Genomic DNA, 14,813 nt, shown 5'->3' with positions numbered 1-14,813 from the left:
TGGAGGCTGCAGGGCCACCACCTCTTGGGTGGCAGCATCCTCTCGCCTGCAGGGCGGGCAGCCACTGTGCAGACTGGCCGGCAGTGGGCCCAGAAGAGAGGGGGGAGGGTTGGGGCTGAGCAGAAGGTGGGACAGAACAGCATCACGTAACCCCATGTGTTCCTGGTGGGCTGGCAGGGGGTATGGGCAGGCGAGATGGGGTGAGTCAGTGATGGGAAGTTCAGACTGCAGGGGCGGGCTGTGGGGGGCTGGAGGGGTGTGGCTGCCAGCTGTGCCTGGACTTGCAGAGCCAGGTGCAATAGTCTGTCACCCCGTCCAGAGTGGCCATTGAGGCTTTTCAGGACTGACCCTAATTATATCAGTGGCTGATGAATGCCCATCATGTGCGAGGCATCATACAGAGATCAATCTGTTTGGTCCACCAGACTGGGCAGGCGCTGTGGTTACACTCATCTTACATGTGTGGGGAAAGGGGAAGTACAGTCGCTCAGTCGTGTCTCTTTGTGACCCCATGGACTGGAGCCTCCAGGCTCCTCTGTCCATGGGCTTCTCCAGGCAAGGACACTGGAGCAGGTAGCCATGCCCTCCTCCAGGAGGTCTGCCCAACCCAGGGACTGAACCTGAGTCTCCCGCATTGCGGGCAGATTCTTTACCATCTGAGCCACCAGGGAAGCCCATACAGGTGAGGGAGCGGGCGAGCAAACAGGTGAACAAGCCGCGTCCTCCTGGGGACGGCAGGGCTGTGGGCCCTGGGGCCTCCTTGTCCTCTCCCTCCCTTCCGCCGGGCAGGGTCCCCGGCCCCCACCCCGGGCAGCTGCTCTGAGTGCCAGAATCTTGGCTGTGCTTTGTTCGCTTGGGGTCACCTTCGTCACAGCACCTGAAGAGATCCTGGAACTCTGGCTTTTTTTTTTCTTTTAAAACAAAGAAAATAAAAAGATTATTTGAAAAGTGCTAAATCCACAGTGGAATTTACAATATCATTACCTGCAGGGATATGACAGAGGCCCAGTCGCCCCTGTGCCACACGGCAGTCCAGCTCGCGTGCTGGCCTGGGCCCCGTCCTGGCGTGCCCTGCCTGGTGACATCCCTGCTTGGGGGCCACGAGCGAGGCTCTCACGGTGGCTCCAGCCCCACGCGGCCCGTGGCTCCCTCTGTGGCTCATGCTCTTCTGACCTGGGAGGATCGCTTCCCGCCATCTTCACTCGTGGAGGCTTGGCGGTCTCTCTCTAACTGCTCTGAGCTCAAGTCTTCAAACAGGTGGACTTGCAGAGAGCGCCTGGCGCTGGTGAGGAGGGTCCCTGCCTCCAGAATGGCTGCGTGATGACGGCCACCTGTTTCCTTGCTACCCAGGCGTAAGTGCTGTCTCTCCTGGCTGCCTCTTGGGCAGAGGGTGAAAAACTTGATAGAAAAATAGTGGACTGAGCACGCCGCTGAATTCCTATTTTAAAATTTTTATTCTTTTGCTGTGCGGTGCCTTGGTTGCCGTGTGGGCTTTCTCTAGTTGCAGCGAGTAGGGGCTACTCTCCGGTTGCCGTGTGCCTGCTTCTCGTCATGGCGGCTTCTCTTGTTGTGTAACACACACTCTAGGGCACGCGGGCTCGGTACTTGTGGCCCACGGCCTTCGTTCTCCATGGCATCTGGGATCCTCCTGGACCAGGGATGGAACCTGTGTCTCCTGCATTGAAGGTGGATTCTTAACGACGGAAGCACCAGGAAAGAAAGCCCCATGAAATCCTGTTTTAAAACAATTGCTCTCTCCATGGCAGAAAAAGATGTGGGTTAGTTTTTCATCTCAGTTCCCCAGATGCATGCAGAGCTGTTGTTTCCATTGTTAATTCTGACACTAGAATATGAACTGTGCTGACCTGCAGAGACACTGCTCACCTTTCTCTTCCCAAATCATCCACAGTTGAGCGTGGCCCCCTTCCTGGGGGTGCAGACAGCTCAGCGCAGCCCCTGCGGGCTTCTGCAAACTTGCGTTTTACCGTCTTCTCTGGAAGCAGCACCCTCCCCTTTGGAAGGAAGAACTGGAGTGAAGGAAGGGTGAGGCTTGTTGGAGGAGATGGGGGTGACTTGCAGGTTTCTGTGGGATAAGTTCTAAAATCTCTGAGAACTCCCTACTTGCAAATGAGCCTAGTTTAATCATCCTGGGAGATGATGGGAGAGTCTTCAGGGTACATGTCCGCCTGCCCGCTCCTGGTTCCCGGTACTTCCTGAGCCAGAGGCTCACAATAACCACGTCTCCAGTGCTGGCGGAATGAGTGAACTGCCCGTGTCCAGGACTCGCCCCAAAGCCTGTGAAGACCTGCTTTGTCTACACTTCGCCGGGAGTGAGAACTGGCTACTCTGAAAGGGAAGAGAAGGCGTTTGGGGGATTCCTGACTGGCTGTTTCGACAGTCTTTAAACGTGAGACCAGGATTTGGTCAAGCAGATAGGGAGTCTCTCTTGGCCTGAAGCCCTGGAATTCAGCGATGTCGTTGTACCCTGCCTTCTTGCCTTTCCTGCTACTTCAGAGTTGTAATTTCTGAATTTTTCTCTCAAGGGAGATTAACCCCGAAAGGAGGAAGGGCTGGAATGTCTACTGGCTCTTTAATAACATGTTTATTTTGTACCAAAATGGAAATATTCTTAGGTTCTGACCTAGTAAGTGAGTGTCTGATGGTCTCCATCAAAAGTTGACATGATGAATTTCTCCACAGGATCCGAAAGAACTTGTTACATGGTTTTTCTGCCCTCAGCCCACTCGCAGACCATCTTCTGCTTTTACTCAGAAGGGAAGTGAAACCCAAAGGATATGGTTGAGCAAAGCAGATGGGGAGAAAAAGTCAAGTGGAACCTCGCCTGGGGCAGGGGGGTTGTCAGAAGTTCACAGGCTTTTCTAAGGAAGCACTTTCCAGGCGGTATCAGGTTTCCTCCCTCATCAAGGAAGGAGCTGCCTTTTTCTCTCCCTCAGCTCTGTTGTTGGTTTGTACACACGTGTCAGAATGTAGCTGGAGCGAATGTTTGGTAGATGTGTTGAGTGTCTTTCAGCCTTACAGGGACGGGCTACTGAATTCCTTTTCCTTCTCTCTCCCACTTTTTACTCTCCGCACTTTCTGCATTATTACTCTGTAGTTCTGAGTTCCTGAAGTTGGCTTCTGTTTCTAAGAGTTCAGGGCCTGCTACTTGTGGTCGTGAGTTAGTACACAGCACGAGTTTTGTCTGTTTTCTTCATACCAGGACATTTGCATCACTGAGAGCATGGAGTGAACCCTCAGACACTGAAGGTTGCTGGAAACATGCATGTCAAATGTGTGAGAAAGTTGCAGGCGTGCCACGAAGGCATGTTAGTTTCAGGTTCGTTTAAAAAAACAAAACACGACTAAAAGCCAGCGATTCTTGACAACTTCAGGGCTTGGCGCAAGAGCCCTGAGGCAGCAGGCAGACAGGCTCATCCCAGCCTGTCTCAGCTTGACTGCACCGTCTTGAGATCCAGGACCTGTAGGAGGCTCTCTGCCAGGTCACTGCTAAGACCGTCATGCTGCAGTCTTACAACCATGTTAAACTTCACCAGACACAGGTGACATGGTGCTCTGACCTCGCTGGTTTGAGTGAGGCCGCAGAGAAAGAGGTGCTGTTGGAACCCTGGGGTTTGGTGGTAATGGCAGTGGGCATTTATCGTGGAGTTTTTCCCTTCACTCGTCTCACCGAGAGAGCGGGGCCTGCCTGAGAGCAGCGAGGGTGTTGTCACTGTACTTATCAAGCTGTTTTGTGTTTTTTTGGGGGCCCAGATTCCTGCCTGATGCAACCTTTCATACCCCGTAGTCAATAGCTATGCCTGACATGATTGGGATTCCACACTTGGAGATCTTTGATTTATTTGAAATTTACAGGCTTGAATTTTGATTACTTTTAGTCTTATTTTCTGAATAATCTAGAAACAATAGATTTACTAATCAAATGAAGAATATGGAATGAGGGTTAAGAAAGGCTCCAATTTCTTCCAGGTATCTTTGGAAGCATCATTTACATTCCATAATTGCTAACCCCACCCAAGATGGTCCCCCGAGGGCTGCCGCCTGCCAGTCCTGGTCACCCCCCGACCCAGGACCCTCCAGCAGACTGTTAGGGAGGCTTTTAATGTCTCCTGATTTTCTTCCCAGGTAATCTGCAGTAATAATTACGGTTTGCTTGAATGGCCTGCCCCCAGCTGAGAAACAATCATATTATGCAGTAAGAAACATTTAAAGCACACTTAGACTTGCAGAGCCTTACACAGATAGCTCTAATTAGGCTGGGAGCGCCTCTCTGGAGCGGAATGTGTTGAAGAATTCAACCTTAAGTGCAGGTGATGTCCCGTTTTTCAAACACCGCACGCAGTTCCCTTCCTCTGCGAGCCCTTCTCTAGCTGCAGTGCACTTTAACTAATAGAATCAAGTGCTCCGGTTCAAGTTTAAGAGCTTAAAAACCCTGTTGATGAAAACAGCCTCTTTGACGCCTTGCAGCATTATGATAGGCGGGAGTGAAGGAGGGCTGGACCTCCTGTGGGGAGGCCAGTGCATCCTCCTCCCCCCGAGTGTCTTTGAGAGGAGCATCCTTTTTTGGTCCAGGCCTGTCTGTCCGCTTGCCCTGTGCACCTTCACCATCTTTTTGATAAGAAGAAGCTGCAGGTATTCTCAGTATCAGGTGTGAGTTTCACTTATATAATATAGACTCTCGCTCTTCTAGAAATTCATTGTTTATAAAATAATATTTGGAGTAGGAGTTTGCGATAGAGAAGTCTTCTAAATCTCAGAAAGTCCATCTGTGGAAGTTCCATAATGTCTGAATCTGTCCATTCTTCCTGCGTGTTTCTGTGCTGTTTCTATGTGCGAGTCGAGTAAAATGCCGTTCACATATGAACATCCAGATAATGTGTGTGGCTCCCCCAGCTCGTAAAAACCACGCGAACCATGTGGTTTTGAGTTAATGTCGGCTGTGGCTTGCTGATCCCCGAGGGCTGCTGGGTTCTTCTTCCCTTTCTTGACTAATTTGGGGAAGTGGCTTCTCTGAGATGCCTTCCCTCCCCCTCTGCCAGCATCCAGACACATCACTTCTCGAGTCAAAGCCGTGAGCCCCGAGTGCCCTCACTGATGCTATCCTGCCATCCACGTTGGCTGCGTCCACTTTCTTCCGAGCGTGGTGGTGGCCTCGCCGTCCTGCCCGCCCAGGCCAGCGCTTCCATTGGGCTGTGTCAGGAGAATTGCTCTTTGCTTTTTATTATGTGAATGAAACTTGTTAGCTTCCTGTCAAATCATTATTTGAGGACCTTTGTTTTTATTGTCAAAGGTGCCAGGGATGGTACTGGTGTCTCTCACTGCAGAATCACTTGAAGGCATATTCACAGTACCGTCCAGGATGAGAAAAAGAGTGGGGTTTCTGTGGCTTGGTTACCTGACCCTGAAACTGAATATTGTTGATGGGGGGAGGGGAGAGGATGAGACGGTTGGATGGCATCACTGACTCAGTGGACATGAGTTTGAGCAAACTCCAGGAGAGAGTGAAAGACAGGGAAGCCTGGCGTGCTGCAGTCCATGGGGTCACAAAGACCTGGACACAACTAAGCAACTGAACACACAACAGTATTGATGGACAGGGACCACCCGGAGCTCTCAGGAAGCAAGTCTTGTCATTTGCACCCCCGTGATTCCCAGGAGCATATTATGGGCTTGTTTGCGTGGCATGTGTGCCTTGGAAAGCCCCGAGGTCAGCCCCTATGTGGACAGGATTAACTCTCAGGGGCAGGACGGTCTTCTGAGGGCAACTCTGAGGGACGCTGTGACTCAGGATGGAGGGGACACATGCAGGCCAGGCCTGGGGTCACGGAGGCAGGTTCCGTCCTTGTGGTGCCTCGGAAGCACCTGCTGTGGCCAAGGCTTCACAGGTGCCGTTTCTGCTGCTGCAGGTTGTTGCCCTGTGTGCGTCTCTGCAGTTGTGGCAGCCATTTTGTGACCATGAGGACAGCTGCAGTGGCAGAGGTTAGGTGGGTTGAGTGGCTAAATCAGTCAGCCCTGGGATTTTCCTGCCACAGGCTTTCCTTGTTTTATAAGATAAATACCCTTTATTGTTTAAGGCAGGCAGGCGCTGGCAAGCTATGGCCCATGGGCCACCCACAACCTGTTTTTCCTAAAGTTTTATAGGAACACAGCAATACCCAAACTGTTCCCTATTGTCTCTGGCTTTTGCCTTGTAACTGCAGAGTCGAGTAGATGTGAAAAAGGCTTGAGCTGTTATGTTTTAAAATGTTTACTGTCCAGCCCTTTAGAGAGAATGTTTGCTGACTCCTGGTTCAAGTCAGTTTAAGTTATATTTTCTATTTATCTGAGCCTTTCCTATAAAGATGTCACCTTGTTTTGTGCCTGTGGACTGGCGGTCGTTGTACAGACCAGGTCTTGGTGGGTCAGAAGTGGAGTCCAGACTGCAGATGTTCATTTGAGAGTCAGCAGAGCCTCCTGAGAACCAAGGAGAAAGGAGTTTCCAGGAGCTGGGTCATAGGTCATGTCGCATTCAGATGGGCTGCAGTGTCAGTACAGTGGTGGCAGCTGCTTAGAAAGAGGAAATGAACGAGAAGGAAAAGCCGGGCTGGGGAGACTACTGTCTTAAATTAAAAGACCTGGTCTTTGAAGTGAGACGTATCTTGAGGGTCTCAGATATTGGGTTGGCTGAACAGTTCCCTTGGGTCTTTCCATAACATCTTACGAAGGAACCCAGATGAACTTTTTGCCCAATCCAACACAAGCAATCGTGTTTAATCTGATAGTCGCAGACAAGGAAGGAGCTGAGTAAAGTTCTTATAGCTTCTGCGATGCCTGCTCCTGTGGAGCTGGGCACAGAGTGAAGGAGCGAGACCCTCGGCTTGTGACTGGCTGATGCCCGTTTGCTTTGGTGAATAAGCCCATCTCTCCTTCCCGTACTCAAGGCCAAACTGATGTTATGGGCTTCAGTCCTACGTGCTGGCAGCCGCTGCTCTGGGCTTGATGGTTCTGATGCCTGAGTGAACAAGGATCAGGGAAGCTGATAGATGGATTTGATGGCGACCATGTGTGATCAGCAGTGAACTCACAGGCCTTTGCATGAAGCAGAGACTGAAGCAGAGGAGTTGAGCTGTCCTCAGAATACTAGCGAACAGGTGAGAAGAGGTGTCAGGGAGACAGCTCAGGGGTGATTGATTTGAGCAGTTTTGGGGAGAAAGTGGCTGGCACCACACCAGCTGCATTCATGGGGGAAAACGCACAAGGCATTTTTTTTTAAGTCTATTTCAGAAAAGTTAAGTTGAAAGCTTTGGAGAGCATGGCTCCTCCTTGTGACAGGTATTTAATTTTGATGAAACAGAAGGAGTGAGGGATTCTTAAAGATGGTAAAATTAGACATCTGCTGAAGCTTGGACCACCAGTGGGGTGCACGAGGCAGGTTCCTGCAGGAGCCGGGTCGGAGCCTGGTTTCCTGGACCCCAGGTTGCGGCCCCCTGAGCATGTCTGCAGCTGTGGAGCGGTCTGTGCTGGAGTCTCAAGGCTCCGAGACAAGGCGGGAAGCTGATCCTTCATCTGCACCATAGCTTTGCTTTCCCCGTGGGCAGTGGCTGCGTTGTCCCATCATATCCTAAAGGGGCCCGTTGAGAGGTGGGCTGCAGGTGGGGGTGGGGACCGGGCTTGGTGGGGGACTTCCCATTGCAGTCCGTAAGGGCCTCACGGTGCGAGGAGACCCGAATAAAAGGAAATCGGTGGCTTGAAACGACGAGTGAAGGGCAGGGGAAGCAGGGATCTGATCTCGAGGGGCCCGCCCATCAGCTGCCACTGGGGACGCCCTCGTGGTCTGCAGTGGCGTTTGGCTTCCCCTTTGCTCCGGTGAAAGGCACAACCAGGTGTGCGGCTGCCACTGGGGACGCCCTCGTGGTCTGCAGTGGCGTTTGGCCCCCCCTGCCCCGGTGAAAGGCACAACCAGGTGTGCGGCTGCCACTGGGGACGCCCTCGTGGTCTGCAGTGGCGTTTGGCCCCCCCCTGGTCCGGTGAAAGGCACAACCAGGTGTGCGGCTGCCACTGGGGACGCCCTCGTGGTCTGCAGTGGCGTTTGGCCCCCCCCTGCTCCGGTGAAAGGCACAACCAGGTGTGCGGCTGCCACTGGGGACGCCCTCGTGGTCTGCAGTGGCGTTTGGCCCCCCCCTGCCCCGGTGAAAGGCACAACCAGGTGTGCGGCTGCCACTGGGGACGCCCTCGTGGTCTGCAGTGGCGTTTGGCCCCCCCTTGCCCCGGTGAAAGGCACAACCAGGTGTGCGGCTGCCACTGGGGACGCCCTCGTGGTCTGCAGTGGCGTTTGGCCCCCCCTGCCCCGGTGAAAGGCACAACCAGGTGTGCGGCTGCCACTGGGGACGCCCTCGTGGTCTGCAGTGGCGTTTGGCCCCCCCCTGCCCCGGTGAAAGGCACAACCAGGTGTGCGGCTGCACTGTGTTCATAGGGAGTCGCTCCTGCCCCCGCCGTCTCCCACGCCCAGCCCGTGACTTTGGAGTCAGACTCGGGCTCCGTGAGGCCCTGGACCGGTGGCCTTGGTTGAAATCATGGCACCTGCTCGTCATAGAACAATCCCTCAGTTACAGGAATGTTACTACCTCGTGGGGTTATTGCAAAGATTGAAATGCAGTCACTGGAGCCTCCTGGGCCTTCGGGCCTCCCTAGAACACAGCACCTGTTCAGCTGACGTTGGCAAAGTGGGAAGGTCATCAGGTAGGAGTCAGTGAGAAGTGACCGTGGTGATGCCCGAGGAGATTGCTGGCAGGGAAACGTGGGGTCATCGTCAGGCAGTGGGGGAAGCGTCAGTGTGTGTGTAAAAACTGAATCGTAAAGGGAGAGAGCAGAGAGAGGTGAGTGCGCATCTGCAGAGCTGGAGGGCCCGGACGGCCGTGGTGCCTGTGCTGGGCGGCGGTCAGCTGGAAGCCGGAAACTGACCCGTAGGGCTCCCTGGCTCCTCTCAGGAGAGGAGAGAGGAAGTGCTGGTTCCAAGCCCAGTTCCACCTGAGGTCAGCGGGCAGCGCTGGCTGACAGCCTCTTCGTGTCCTCATTTGTCACCTGGAGCTGATGCGGCATCTGCCTCATCGGGGTCCTGAGGGCCGAGCGAGATGACCCACGCTAGAGGCTGAGCGGCGCCTGCCGGGCTGCGGGGGGTCAGTAAACGTGGTGCTGCTTCCACTGTCGTCCGTGCCCATCACGCTGGACGTCAGAGCCGGGTGCAGGGCGGCAGGCACAGGGACGCGCAGTCTGGACCTAGGAGGTGCAGAGGGTGCCAGTGGGACAGAAGGATCTCGCGGTGGAGGGACTCGCAGGTTGCTGAGTTGGGGATGGCCGCGGGGGGACCCCCTGGACCAGCGGGCGGACTGCGGGGACACAGGGGCACACAGCCAGCCAGTGGGGAGTAGAGGACCGAGCCAGAGACCGTTGTCACGGACACCAAGGGAGGCGAGTAGGGTTTTCTGTGTTTTTGTTTAATGTAAAGTCATGCAAGTTAGAGTCCATTGAGAGCTGACTGAGAGTTGGGGGGAGAAAACACCGCTGATCGGGCCTGGCTGCTGTTAAAGATGCTGCAGTGGTTCGGCCGTGGGATAATTTAGAAGCAGGGTTCAGGGACGCGGGACCCCTGGTGACTACAGAGCGAATGAAAGCCCCGCCTCCCCAGGGCAGCAGTGAGTGGCTTAAAGCACAACCAGTAGAGGCAGGACATTAGAAACGGGAGTGAAGGAGGGCTTGCTGCAGGGTGCTGGGGCGGGAGGCGGAGGAGGAAGGAGGTGGGCAGGGGAAGGGGCTTCCGTCCACATCAGGCCGGTGCAGGTGGAGCGGGCGCTGGGCCGGGAGCGCAGGCCTTGCACACAGGTGTTCCCTATGGGAGGAGAACCCTGCTTTACAATCCACAGTTTTCTCATTCATAAGGCTTCTGAGCACTGAGAAAGAGGCAGCTCAGAGTCTGAAGAGCTTGTATTTTGAGGTGGTGATTCCCTAGAAACCCTGACTTTGGAGACAGTGCACAGAGGAGTTTGCTTGTCCCCCTGGAGATGCCGTGTCTCTGGCTGATGCAGCGCTGAGCAGGAGGAGGAATTTGGGAGAGGAACCCCCAGGGCCACTCAGGTCAGGATGCTGTGAATCCTAGAAGCAGACAGGCAGTTCCCTTTATGTTGTCCTTCTGTCAACTGCTAACGGCATAGGCAAGAGCAGGACATCTCCTTGGCTGACCTGAACCCACACAGATGAAGTGGTCTCCCTCCCTGACCCTGTTTAGTTTTCTGAAATCCTTTATCTGTTGGCTCTTTCTGAGAACTGACCCAGCGTCCATAAATGTCTTTTAACAGGTGCTCTTCCTGTTTGGACACTGTGAATAAATAAATCAGGCGACTTCACAACCATACAGCAGGCTTCTCGTGGGCTGCCACGGTGTCGTTCTGATGGGCTGTCAGGGGTGAGAGGAGTGGAAACGAATCCCTAAACCCCCGGAGGTGACCGGGGTTAGTGTCCTGAGCAGACAGCTTCCGTGGCCACAGAGCCATGGCTCCTCTCCTCCCCGGGTGTGGAGGGTCCGGTGGCCTCTGGGTCCTGGCCCCCATGGCTGGGATCTTGAATCTCTTCATTCCTCCAGTCTCTCTGTCAGCAAAGCAGCTCCGTGGGCAGAGGGCGAATCTGAGCATTTCAGAGCCTCCAGCCACCGGTGGCTCCAGCATCTCCAATGCACGCTGCCTGGACATGGGTCCAAGTGCGATCAAGCCTGTCACTGTCCAAGTGGTCTCTCTCTTTGGCCACAAAAAGTTCAAAAAAGGGAGCATTTTAGAAAGGACCGGAAGGTTATCGGAAAACTTTGTCATTTGTGGGGAGTCTTTCTGTGAGAACCAGTTACTTCACGTAAACCAAGCCAAGAAGACGGGGTTTCTGGGGGCACAGAGCCAAGCATTCCATCTCAGTAGTGATGAGAATAGTTACCGGCAGCGGTGAGGGGCCTTAGGGAGGACCTCAGTGCATGAAGGCGTCCCAGGCGGCTCAGTGAAAGAACCGACCTGCCAGTGCAGGAGACACATTGGCAGGTGGATTCTTTAATTTTTAAAAGGTTTTGTCAACGTATTTGCTTTTGGCTAACGTAAGACAACACGTGCTTGTCAGACACCCTTCTCTCGAGCTCCTGATGGATGCGGAGGGTGGAGAAGGGGCCTCCGTCCCCACAGAATGCAGGGTCTAGCAGGGAGATGGGCCTTCGGTCATAAACCTCAGTATTCAGGCGATCCTGACAGTGGTGAGTGACGCGAAGATGCACTGGGCCTAAGGTGCTTCCAGTCCCTCCGGGGCTGGTGATGGGAGGTGGCAGGCGGGGATGGGGGCGGTGAGGGCTGCTGAGGGGCCATCAGGGAGGAGGGACGCGGCGGCCCCACCTGAGGCCACACCCAGGCACCGAACTCGCCTGACCTGCGTGCTCGTAAGTCCAGAGTGGCAGCTGCTGCTCTGGATCGTGGCCTGACTTCCTCTTTCTCTTCCAAAGTCTGTTTCTGTGTCTGTAAAGGATCTGAAACCCCATCTGTCTGGTAATTTTTTTTTAAACCCTTGAAAACGTTTATTTTTATACAGCTTCGCGTGGTGTGTGTCTCATCCAGCCAGGATGCTTCTGTTCAGGTGGGTGGCTGGGTCACTGCCTGCAGCCCCTGGGGAGGTGGAGGTGAGAGTCCGGGAAGGGCCTCCAGAGGCCGAGTCCTCGCTCCTGGGCTGTGCTTTCGCTCAGAGCCTGTGGTCTTTGTTCTCAGCACAGTGAGTGTAGTGCAGGTGAAGACAGAACACCCAGCTCACAGGGAAGCGGTCGGCTCCCTGGCCCGTTACTAAGGGGCGTGCATATTTACACCATAGTAGATGTTCTTAGAAGGACCCTGGGCCGACCGTGAACTTCTTGCGGTTTCATGGCACACACCGCACCCCACACTTGCAAGTGTAGTAGCCTCTGGTAAATGCTGAGTGGCTGGACGGACAGACAGACCGATGGACAGGAACACCATCCAGGATTGTACCCCCGGTTCTAACGAGTTTACCTCTATGGCCTCAGCTTTGCCAAGGGATGTCTTTCATGGGACAGCACTAAGTCGATCTCTCTTGCCTCTGGGTCTTGGCCTCCAGCCCGCACCCCTGCCTCTACTCCCCCCACCCCCCTAGTCTCTCCACTCTCAGCCTGTTTCCTCTCTGAGTGATGTTTAAGACTCCCACTTCCACTGCACGCTTAGTCGTTGAGAGGTTTCCCGTTGCTTCTGGGCTAAACCCCCAATTCTCTAAATGGGTCACGGGGCCCTGTGTCTTCTGCCCCTGCACCCTCTCTGAGCCTTTTCTCACCTCCCAGGGGCCCTGGCTGTGCCCTGCGCCCCCCTCCTGTCCCAAACCTTCGCCACTGCTGCCCCCTGGGCCTCCTGCCCTTCCCCACTGCTCGCCTGCTCTGGCCTCGTGTCTCCTGGCTTCCAGCTGAGACATTAGTGTTCTCTGAAGACTTTCCTTGGAGCCCAGACCATCTCAGACCCCCCTGATTTGCTCTCATATCGCCCCTGCTCGCTCTTCCTAGCGTTCATCTTAGGTGTGATGTTTTCGGAATTACAGTTGTTCATATCTGTCCTGTTAAGTCTGTAAGCTTGGCCATCTTTTAACTCCCGAACCCCAACATCCAGCACATAACTACCCAGTAATACTCACTTTTCACATGTGTTTTTACTTATATACACACACATGTTCGCACGCTCTTTCCTTGGGGATGACTTTTCTGAAACGAGGTGGTTACAAGCAGCTCCTGGATCCCTGCTTGTCTGAGAGCAGTGACTGCTCGCAGGTGGGAAATGTGACGTCGAAGGTGCTGACGTGGACGTAGCTCGACTGTGCCCCCATCTCTGGGGGGTCATCACTCATCCGCGTGCCACCTTCCCAGGGCCAGTCCACAGGGTCTCTCTAGAGCCCACGCGATGCCCCTAGACCAGCAGTTGAGTCTCACGTCGTGACTCACCCCGTGGTTGCAGGTGGAAGGTGAGGGTATAGAACTCCGGATTCCTGCCCCCAGCCGGGTGCCTGGGCTGCCCTTTCTGAGCCACGTCCCTGTGGGTCTGCCTGACGCTGTCTTGATGCTGGCGTGGGTCACTCGCCAAGTGCCCTCTGACCCGAGCCCCAAACGTCGTGCATGAGAAGTAACTTGGGGGACGGCTGTGATGAGGTGAGGGGCTCCTGTGACCCCTGGAGAGAAGCTCAGCCTTGGTTTTGGAGACTGACAGTCAGACTGCTTGGAAGTGGAGATGTACGAAGCACACCTGTTTGCTCTGGCTGCAGAGAATTCCCACGTGGGTGGGGAAGGAGGAACTTGACTCTGCAACTTGCCAGACAGGTTCTACCTTTACCTTCAGCTGCTCTGATGAGCGGCAGGTTGGGGCGTGTGGAAACTCAAAGAGTGAGGGCCAAGTTGCCAGTCATAGAGGCGCTGCGGGGCTTCCCGGGGGCCTGGAGCTTCTGATGGGAGCTGGGCCTGCCTTCTCATCTTTCACCTTCCAGTCCTGGACCCGCCTCATGGTGGGCGGCCTCTCGCGGTGTGCCTGGGGGTGTTCTGTCCTTTTTACCATGGGTGGCAGTGGTGGTCTGATTCGCTGGAGGGCTTCTGAGAGGCCGACTGCCCGGTGAGCGAGGCCAGGGCTCAGCCCTCCTCCTGTGACCTGCAGGGACCACCTTTCTGGAAGGTCCAGGACCCCATGCTGGTAAACTGGCCGGTTCGGTGGGTCCCTGATCCTGGTGGGTCTCGGGGAGGAGAGGCTCGCCTTCGGGGCGGAGCTCCACATGGAGGGCTGGGTTCGCCTTGGGGGCGGGCTCCGCGGCTGTCTGCAGAGCAGGGCCCAGGCTGCACCTCGCGAGGGTTCCCCTGCCACCTGAGTAGGAGTTCAGCTTTGGCGCTGGAGCTGTGAGTTATTTGTTGAAGGTGTTCCCGCCTCTGAAGCCCTTGTTTGCACCTGGTGGAGGGAATAAAGCTTTTGACAGCAAAACATAGTTTCCTTCCCTCCGTGTTTCTTTTCTTGGTGGTTTGGAAAAATCCCACTCAGTTTCGGGCGTCCTTGAGCGCCTTCCCCTCCACCCGGAGTGCGCGGTGCACGCTCAGCACACACTGCGCGCAGCCACGTCCCGGGCGCACGGCGCACACACAGTGCCTACGGCGCACGTCATGTCCCGGGTGCACGGCGCACGCACAGTGCCTACGGCGCACGTCACGTCCTGGGCACATGTTGCACGCGCAGTGCACACGGCACGCGCAGGCCGCTCCATGGGCCCCTGAGGTTCTGGTGACACGAGCTGCCCCTGAATTCACCACCTGGACTGTGACGTCCCCAGGGCGGGGGGCAGGTCTCCGAATAAAGCCCTTGCCCCCGTGGTTCCCTGCAAAGTGAGCTCCCTGGGGGCCAGTCCCCACCTGTCCAGGTGCCTCCAGGCCTGAACCCTGAGAAGGGGGCTGGGAAGAGACAGGAGACGCAGAGCCCTGTTCCCTATGCAAGCGCGTCCGACACTGACGTCTCCAGGCTGCCCGGGGGCAGCGGGGCTGTGCTGATGATGACCCTGGAGCCCGAGCGTCTGAGGTCTTGGCCATGTGGATCGGTGACCCCGAGTGGAAGCTGTCTGGTGGCCTGGGGGAGAGGAACCCCCCTCACCAGAGCGCAGGCCTGGTTGAAGCCATCCTGGGGGAGGGTCTCTAACTGTGATGCCCTCAGAGGACTTCAGCTTCCACCTGTAGACAGACTCATTCTGTTGTTCAGTCACTAACTCACGTCCGACTCTCT

General features: G+C 55.3%; 1 protein-coding gene and 1 long non-coding RNA gene across 4 annotated transcripts in view; both read left to right on the top strand.

Annotated features, from left to right (window-relative positions):
* PRKCA (protein kinase C alpha) overlaps positions 1-14,813 on the top strand; it is a 289,903-nt gene that overhangs the window by 81,813 nt on the left and 193,277 nt on the right. The gene's annotated exons all lie outside the window — the stretch shown is intronic.
* On the top strand, positions 3,802-11,554 carry LOC145542274 (uncharacterized). The gene is made up of 2 exons (XR_014079737.1): positions 3,802-8,122; positions 8,446-11,554. It is a non-coding gene; the product is annotated as an uncharacterized LOC145542274 (long non-coding RNA).

This window comes from Giraffa tippelskirchi, chromosome 3 (assembly GCF_054371585.1).
Source record: "Giraffa tippelskirchi isolate mGirTip1 chromosome 3, T2T-mGirTip1v1.2.pri, whole genome shotgun sequence".
In the NCBI taxonomy this organism is placed as follows: Eukaryota; Metazoa; Chordata; class Mammalia; order Artiodactyla; family Giraffidae; genus Giraffa; species Giraffa tippelskirchi.
Note: the sequence above shows the minus strand (reverse complement) of the source record. Positions and strands in the feature narration are given on the sequence as shown.